Raw genomic sequence first — 9,370 nt, 5'->3', positions numbered from 1 at the left:
TCACATATGGGAAATCCTTAAGGAACATAAACCACGAAAATACTGGCAGTGTAAGGTATAGTAGGTTATCCCACCTACAACGTCCACCATATCGATCTTGGATCAGTATGTTGCTCTGGCAACTGATTCTTGGATTAGTCGCATGTCTGGTATTGGTGTGACATCAAGAATCGTGTTTGATGTTAAAGAAATGGGTTAAGGGCAAACCATTTCTTTCCGTCCTTATAGACGACTTAGAATTGTCCACCTCATGTATGTAGGGCGGTTTAGTCATGTAATTAGAATTGTCTGATGGCTGTGGAGCTTTTGACAGAAAGCTGAGGCCTCGCAGTGAATGGGAGTCTGTTACGACGGATACTTGGCGCTCGTTATGTGAGCGTACTGTACGTGGGTGTATAGGATCACAGGTTGAGAGAATGTCCAGAGCGGGACTAGTCGAGGACATAGGGCTAGCGGGTACTTGGCGCTCAAGGGAGCGTACCGGTAGCGAGTGAGATAACGACTCCTTGAGGGAGCTTCCTGAGAATAGGTTGATGGGTACTTGGCACCCAATTGGGTGTACCGGCAACGAGTGATGTTCTAGCTCCTTGAGGGAGCTGCCAGAGGCTGGGTTGACGGATACTTGGCGCCCAGATGGGCGTACCGGCAACGAGGTATGAGACCGTTCATCTGGCGGATGGTCTGTATATGTGTCAATGGGTACTTGGCACTCGTAAGAGCGTACCGGTGATGGAGGGGTTAGTCGATTGTAGGTCGAACGACACGTGGTGGGTTTGACGGCTACTTGGCGCTCGCGAGAGCGTACCGGCGACGAAGGGAACAGGCTTGTATCGAATACCCATCTGTCCGTAGAATTAACCAGATGCTCACTGTAAGGTGAGACAGACGTGAGCCCAGTACCTGGGCAAACGACGTGAGTCGTAACAAAAGGTGATCACACATACCTGAGTTGAGTCACATGCAAACTCGATGATCCGTGGCTAGAGTTGTCAACCTTGGCAGGGATGACCCATATAGATGGTGACCGAGACATACACAATCTTACACAGACGATACAGTGTTGGCACAAGGAGGTTTACAGTTGTTGCACAGAAGAGGATGGTGTGTTATTTGTTAGGTTCCGTCTTTTCAGCTGTTGCCATACATAAACGTGACGCTAACTATTGAATAAGAAATGATCGCAAGAAATCTCGCGAAATAGAATAAATATTCCGGCCAGCACCAAAACCCGATAAGGGAAAGCTTAGCGCAGAGTGAACGTGTAAGAAAGGGGGGTAACGGGGAGAAGGTAACAAAGAGAAGGGAGGATATGGAGAAGGAGGGCCCGCCATGGTGGACGTTCAGTCGACACGGTCACAAGAGACTCCATTCCTATAACATTTGAATTATGATTTCTTGCATCGATTACCATGTGCAAAGATCCATCTGCTTTGCAGATGCACAGCAGCAGGCATGCTCGCTTGCTGCTTGCGGGATACCACCATCCTGCTTTCATGTAGCAATCTATTTTGGTCACTAGTGCTTCCTGCAGTGCTGCAGGAGATCTTGGGGTGTTTTCCCAAAATTTCTTGTTTGGATCCTTTAATGGGATTCGATGGTTCACCTCCCTCAAGGGAGGCATTTCTAATGGTGCTGGCACCATTACGGTTTCAAATTTCTCTCTCCACCACTCCCTGAGTATTTCGAACTCGGGGCTGTTCATGGAGAGACCTTCCAGATGTGGTACATCTGGGAGTTCTAGTCCTTCTGGACTAGGATTGGGCCAACCTTCTGTTGAAATAACCACCTCAGCCTAACAGGGCATATGGTGTAATGGCTGTGCACACTGAGTTCGCAATCCAGAGGACTGGAGTTTGATTCCCAGTATGTCCAACTTTTAGGTTTCCCTAAAAGACCATGTGCAAATTCCAACACCGGTACTTTCTGCCGATTACCCTGAGGTGTGTTTTTGTCTTGCCTCCCTGTCAGGGAGGCTTCTTTTTTTGGCTGTTCTTGAGCCCTTGCTCAAGTTTTCCACCCATGTGATCTCGTCACACAGTCTTCACTGACTCCAAGGGTGTCTATGTTACCCTTGTTCACCGTTCTCACTTTATGAGACCGGAAGTCTAAGCTTACCTGGTTTTCATTTAACCAGGGGGCACCAAATATGGTGTTGTATCTGTCGATGTTAATCACATCGAAATAGTGTTTTTCTACATGGCCATTGATCTCAATGTCCACATTTGTTCTGAACAAGATCTGTGATCTTGTTCCTTTTGTCCCCATTTGGAGGATGACTGGGTTCTCCAATTGGAGGATTGGGATGTGGACTGCACAGACAAAGTCCGGCGATATTGCATCCGTTTCAGCCCCACTGTCAAATAGCACATAGGCTTTTATGCCTGCTATTTTTATGTGAGCTGTCAGCATTCTCTTTGTTGAGAGCAGTCTGTTTGTGGGATATTTTCCCACATCTTTTGAGAATTTCGCATCAAACAAGGGGGTCTTGGTTTCGATGGACTTTTGGTCCTTCTTCCCTTTCTCCTTGTTTTCCTTGGGTACTTTGGTGTATTTCCCCAAGGCATCTTTTCTTGGTGCTTCCACCAAGGCTTCGGTGACTCTCTCGTCTGCCATGTTTTCTAACTGGTGCACCATGGCCAGTTTGATTTTGTAATTTATGTTGTCGTGGTCAACGACTGACATTGGGCCCATCCTTATGGTCCCAATGTTAACTTCCTCACCCTCTGAATTGGGTGAGTATTGAGGTCCCTTGTATGGGTCCTCTACTTCGAAGCTTGATGCTCTGGAGTCACCAGAGTTGTTCTCTGGTTTTTCGTCTGATGAGTCTTCCAACTCTTCTTCTGATGCATTCGTGATTTCCATGGCAGCTATGTGCCTTGGCTTTTCATCGCTCATAGCATGATGTTTAGGGTAATCTTTTGTTTGCCCTATTTTGCCACATTTGCTGCAAATTGGGACTGACTTTTGGTCAGTTTTCCTCGAATTTTTCGAGGATATATCCTCTTTCCATCTGGGTTTGGGCTCTTCAGCCTTCTTTCCTGATGGGAGAGCTCTACCGCAGCTTGTGGTTGCCGTGGTGGTTGTTCAGGTGTAATATCCCAATTTGTAGGCTGAAGACACCTTCAGCCTGTCGATTATCTCGTCTACATGAGATATTGCTTTTAACATCTCCTCATTTGAGGAGAAGTCCACTCTGATTCTGTCATGAATGATCATTTCCCTCTTCCATTCGAGGGGAATGTTGTTTAGAAACCTGGCATTGAAGGATGCCTGGTCTGGTGGCATCACCATCATTTCTTTGTCGCGTTCAACACAGCAGAGGCTTTGATGAAAGTTCTCATCAGTATGTTGAGAACTTCGAGGAACATGCCCTCGTCTCCTCTGAGGAGAGTTTCATCTCAGAGTCTTATTCTGAGGTCGAATGTAGGTCCCCCTAATCCATGAATCAAGCAGTCCAGATGGACTTCATCGAATTGGGGACCTTTTGTCAGGGCGCACACCCTGACTAGCCCGGACCCGGACCCGCATCCGGACCCGCTTCCACCTGCCGCACTTCCCACATGCTCTGCGTGCCGCATGCTCCGGGCCCGGTTCCTACCCCTTCATGTGACTTCCGGGTATCCCCGGAAGTTTTCCTGATATGGTGGCCACTGTGGGAAGATGAGAAGTTAGCTTCCATCTCATCTTCTTACCCACAGTAGGTTGTGCCCTGGATAGGGCTGGTTACACCACAGGCTGTGGACCATAGGGGAGGGTCATGGGGACCTGGGAGTTGTCCCTTGACACCTTTGCATCCTCACGAGGCAAGGAATCCCAGTAGTTCTGTGAACCACTGCCAGAACGACTCCATGTCGTTCTCCCCTGACCATTTCTTGTCAGGGAAAGCCAGCCCATTCTTTAGAGCTTCTGGCTTCACTCCCTCTGGGTAGGGAGTGAGTATTCTCACTTCGGCCATTCTTATGGCCTTTTCGTACCATTTTTCCAGGTACTCTTCTTGCTCCCCTGCCTTTGCAGGGTCGCTATCCAATGGAGATATCTCCTTTGGAGGGGTTTTCGCTGGAGGGAGTCTCTCTTGCAGCATTTCCTTTGTTTCAGGTGATTTCGCCTGAAGTTGTATCAGAATTCTCTCATTGTTTTGAGAGTGTGTGATTGTGTTACCTCTCTGTTCGAGAGGCTCATCAAAGGTGGAGGTTTGGCCAAACCTTTGGTATGTGCCGATTCTCCTCCTGATTTCTGAACGGTGCCTCCTTTCGGCATCATCTTCTCCTATCCTTGGGAGAAGGATCTCTTTTGCATCTCTGTCAAGTCGCTGATGATACTCCAGTGTACTTTCACTGGTTGTTCTTTTCGTGAATTTTTCACGAGTTCTGGTTTTATCCTGGCCCATGGCCCAGGGGTATTTTTTTGTTTCCTCACTATTTCATGAGAAGTTTATTTCCTTCAGCAAGTCAGTTTGCTTGCTGATTTTATCAGTCAATGCATCGATTGTGTTGGCCATTCTTTCTAGAGTTATGTCTAGATGAGCCATGCCATTATGGCTTGTTTCCTTGATCTTTTTTTGGATCGAGTTTATCACATTTATTATGCGCAATTCCTGGTTTTCCAGGAGGAAGTTTGGCTGGGTGAGTAGTGACTCTCCCCAGTTAACATTGCCGCTTCTGGGGGTTCCAGAAGGGGTTCTTGGAGTAATGACTCCACGCTCGCTTTGTTTAGGTGAGGCTGTTGTGGAGGGCGCTTCCTTTTCATGGAGGGGTCTGTTTGCTGGTTTTTCCTTACTTTTCCATAAGGCTTCCTCAGCGAACTCATTTTGGTTTGCCTTCTCTTCATGATCTCAGAGACCTCCTCCAAGGTTGGTGACCTTGCCTTGTCTGGCATGGCATGGGGTAGTGTAAACAGCGGAAGTTCGTTTTGAGCTTCTGCACTCTGAGAGATCCTGCTCTCAGGGCGTTTCTTTGTGCCTTCTCGGGCCTTTAGCCTGAGAAGAAGTTGTTCTTCATTTCCCATCCTTCATTCGGATGGGACCTGGAACAAGTCCAGTAGTTTTTTGGATAGCCAATGCAGAGGTTCTTCCCTCTGTTTCCCTTTGTCTGCCTTTGGGGCTTGACTTGGGGAAATGGGGGAAGACTCCGGGGGATAGTGGGGCCCTGGAGTTTCCTGCAACTGTATCCAATCAGCTTTTCGGGCTGATTGTTTGGTGCTTATGTGTTTATCTCACAAGTCAATCACCTCCTCTGGAGGTGAGAGATCTTCCCCAGCTTGGGTGAGATCAATGTGATGTGGAGTTCTAGGGGTATTGGGCCCTGCACTTACTCCACATAAGTTTTTAAAACCTTCAGGGACCAGCCCTGAGGTGGTTGTTCTTTCTGGATCATGTTGATCCTTGTCGTCATCTGACAACAGCTGTTGCTTTGAATCTCCCATAATGGGAGATTGCGGTTTCTTTATAAACCGCTTGTTCTTCTCATCGCTGCAGAAGCGACCTTGCCCTTGCAGGCATGTTTTGGCGCCATGGGTGCTACCGAGTCAAGTTGTTATTGCGATGTGATAGTTTTTGTGGGTTGTGTTGTAAAACACACCTCTTACACTTAAAAAAGTGTGAGGTCTCAGTGGGATTGCTCAGCACATGAGGCCGTAAGTGATACAATGGTGTGTATATTACGGTGTGTGTAAGCAGTTAACCGGAAGTTACCGCTTACCCACGTGACTATATGTACATTGTAATTACATATGGCTCGGGGTTCAGGGCTATTGCCCTGACAAGTTTGCAGTGGAATGTCCGAATGTGAAATTCCGGGTTGGTGGCAGGTTTGTTATTTTCCATCCGTCGCTCAGTTGATGGGTGTTTGTTATTTTTTGTAAGGCCTTGATTGCAATGTCTGCATCTGGGTGTTGGGGGAGTCTGTCTAGTGCATTTTCTACCATGTTAAAGTCCCCTATCATAATGTTGATCTCTTTGTTGGTTGTGAGGTGGTTTATATTTTCCCAGAATTCCGCATTTTCTCAGCTGGAGTGGGTTATGTTTGGCACATACACCACTAGGATGCTTAGTTGGTTGTCTGGTGTCCATTTTAGGTCTGTTAGTATTGCCCTGCCTGGGATTAGGTTTTCTGTGTGGGTTGGGGTGGATTTTATTATTTCCTTGTTTAGGATTATTGCTACCCCGCCCACTCTTGTGTGGTCCAGGTTATATGAGTGTAGTATTTGGTGTGTTGTTTTGTATCTGTTGTTCAGGTATATGGCTAGTTTTTCTTTTTTCTTTTTGGTCATTATTAGGTTCCTGTAAGGAAGGGAGGCTGCATATGTGCCCTCTCCTAACTCTTTTTACTTTGCTTTACTCTTGTCATCACTTGCAACTTAGTCTATTATAATCATTTTGTAACTTTGCACACAGCACTACATTCATGTATATACTTGGAGACCCTGCAAGCTGCATAGGCTGCATGTGCTGTATATAAACCTTGCATGCAGGCAAGTTAAGACTTTACAGCCTTTACTCCCCTGTTGATTATACAGCCTATTATAGCATATCTCTGATGGACTGGGAGTGTGAGGCGATACTCACAACCACTATACTACCATCTTACAGTTCCATTTGTTTTTTGTGTTGTGGCTGTTGGCACCTTTTATGTTTAAGGCACCTATTTTTATGTGGCTGGTTTGCAGTGGTGGGTTCCTCCCACCTCTCAGTCTCAGGGGTTTGTTTGTTGGGTTGGAGATGGCACTGGGGGGGAGGGGTACTGGGTTCTCAGGGTTGGCTGGTTTTGTTTTTTGTCTAGTTTGTCTTGTTTGTACCACAGCTCACTTAGTACTCACCCTCTTGCCTGCTGTGGCCAAGGCCTGTGTCAGAAACTGTATTCAAGGTATTCATGGGAAGCGGAGTGGAGTACGGTGGCGTGAGTGGACACTTAGCTAATGAGCTACTCCGTTGCAAGGCATCGTGTTGGTTGGGACTTTGGCTTCAACGACCTTCTGGGGATTTTGTTTCCACTGGCTAGAATCAAAATTTTCGTTCATCACTCTCGTTCTCACTTCTCAATACTTCCCACAATGTCTTTGGCACACACTACCAACACTCTCGACTTGTCTCTCTGGGTGGACATGGTGCTAGAAGAGTGCATGTCGGACTCTGAGGAGCTGGCGATGGCCAAAGCTCATGAACGACGCCTGCATCGATTGCAGGCCCAGAAGGAGGAAGAGGATCGACAGGTGAGGGAGGAGGAGGAGCGTAAGGTGCAGGAGGTGGAAGAATGAGAAAGGAGGAGGGTTGAGAGGGAGAAAAGAGAGAAACGGGCCAGAGCCCAGAAGGAGTTGGCGTGAGCTCGACGAGAGAAGAGGCATGCAGAGGAATCAGGCAAGGGCTCGGCACCTAACAAGGTAAGTAGGCCCATTTTCTTGAAAACTCATCTTTAATTGAACAATACTGATGGTTTCTTTCGTTAGCGCCAAGTCGTTGAGGTCGAGGTACCCAGTCGAGAGCGGACCTCTTGTTTGCGGTGTGTCAGACGTAAGGTCCGCTGCATGCATGGTCCTGGCAAGGCCTGCCAGGAATGTTCCCGGGTGAGGCAGAGGTGTGACCTGGTCAAGCATGGCGCAGAAACGACGCCTAAGCGCCACCAGGTTGGGTCGTCAGACCCTATACAAGGGCTTGGGGGGCTGAGGAAGGATGTCAGGGCCGTCAGGGTCACGATCGAGTGAGTTGGTGGTGCGATCGAGCAAATTGGTGATATCCTGGAAAGGATCGTGGGACGGGTTGGTGAGGAGCCACATGGCAATGTGAAGAGGAGGGGTGTGGTTGAGAGTGAGGCGGATAGTGGAGAGGATTCGAGTGAGGAGGATGAAGATAAGGATGAGCAGAGGACAGAGGGAGAGTCGGAGGGAGTAGCAGGCGATAACGGTGGCGATAACGGCGCTGGGAACGAGGCCATGGATGTGGAGGCTTCCAACGTTGGTTCGCCCTCATTGTAATCTAGATCCTTCTTCCCAATTTTTTTTTTTTTAATTAATTCCTCTTCCACTTCAAACTAAGCATGATCAGGGCCCAGCTTGCCTGGGTAGCGTGAGTGGAAATCAGTAACCAACTCTGAGGCATGTCCCAGCTCAGTGGCCAGTAACCAGGAAGTCTCGTCGTCTGTCCCTTCATAACCTAGCCAATGTACCAGATAGAGCAGCTTACAGTTGCAGCGGTGCCAGTCGACCTTGGAGTCTCAAATCTCAGAGATCTCATACTCAGGTTCTCCATCAACCTCGATCGGCAGCGGCGGAGTTTGTACACGGTTGGGAATGGTGTTTGGGGTAGATGGTTCAAGCTGAGAGACATGGAAGACAGGGTGGACAGATTTCAGGGTATCAGGAAGTCGGAGGGTGTGGGAGTGTGTACCAGGTTGCGCAATGATCTCGAAGGGCCCAAGGTTCTTTTCCAAAAGCTTTTTCGAAGGTCGAGTAGAGCGGAAGTACTTAGCTTTGACATAAACTGAGCTACCGACTTCAAATAGCAGGGCGGTCATTCGGCGAGCATCGGTGGGACCTTGGTAACGTTCTTGAGCCTGATGCATTTCCTCATGAAGAAACTGATGCAGGGAATCAAGATCCATGGAGTATTCCTGGGCACAGGCAGAGGAGAGGTCTCGTTCGGGATGGACAGAGATGGTTGGGTGATAACCCTTGTTGGCGAACTCAGCGAGAGGGAGCAACTCAGACCAGTTGTCCTGTTGATAGTTACAATAAACGTGTAAGTACTGCTCCAGTGTCTGATTCATGTGTTCCATCTGGCCATCACCTTCGGGGTGATAGCCAGAGGTGAAATGGAGTTGCATGTCAAGGGCCTTACCCAAAGAACGAAAGAAGTGAGAGACGAACTCGGACCCTCTATCGGAAGTGACATGCGCCGGAACCCCATGTTTAGAGAAAACGTGAAGGAGGAACAACTTAGCCAGTTCGGGTGCCATGATAGTATCGTGGGTCGGGATAAAGATGCATTGTTTAGAGAGATGATCCACGACTACTAGTATGGCGGTGAAGCCGGCAGAAGATGGAAGTTGTTCAATGAAGTCCATGGAGATAGAGTTCCACGGGCGTTCAGGGATGGGGAGTTGCTTTAACAGACCATGTGGCATGGAACCTTGGCACGGGCGCAGGCGGTACAGGAAGAGACGTAATCTTTGACAAACATGCGAATGCCTGGCCAAGTGTACTCTCGATAGGTTAGGTCAAGGGTGTGGCTTTGCCCAAAGTGTCCAGACAGGGGGTGATCGTGCTTATACCTCAAAATCCGCAGACGGAGATTGTTAGCGTCTGGCACATAGATATGGTTGTCTAACCTAAGCAAACCATTATTATATAGTGACCACGTATCTCCCCATCAGTACAATGA

The 9,370-nt window shown here is 48.2% G+C and overlaps 1 non-coding gene across 1 annotated transcript; it reads left to right on the top strand.

Annotated features, from left to right (window-relative positions):
• The first annotated feature begins 1,798 nt into the window (after window positions 1-1,798).
• EI90DRAFT_t250 lies at window positions 1,799-1,872 on the top strand. The gene has a single exon. It is a non-coding gene; the product is annotated as a tRNA-Ala (tRNA).
• The last annotated feature ends 7,498 nt before the right edge of the window (window positions 1,873-9,370 follow it).

This window comes from Cantharellus anzutake, assembly GCF_015039405.1.
Source record: "Cantharellus anzutake strain C23 chromosome Unknown EI90scaffold_108, whole genome shotgun sequence".
NCBI lineage: Eukaryota > Fungi > Basidiomycota > Agaricomycetes > Cantharellales > Hydnaceae > Cantharellus > Cantharellus anzutake.
Note: the sequence above shows the minus strand (reverse complement) of the source record. Positions and strands in the feature narration are given on the sequence as shown.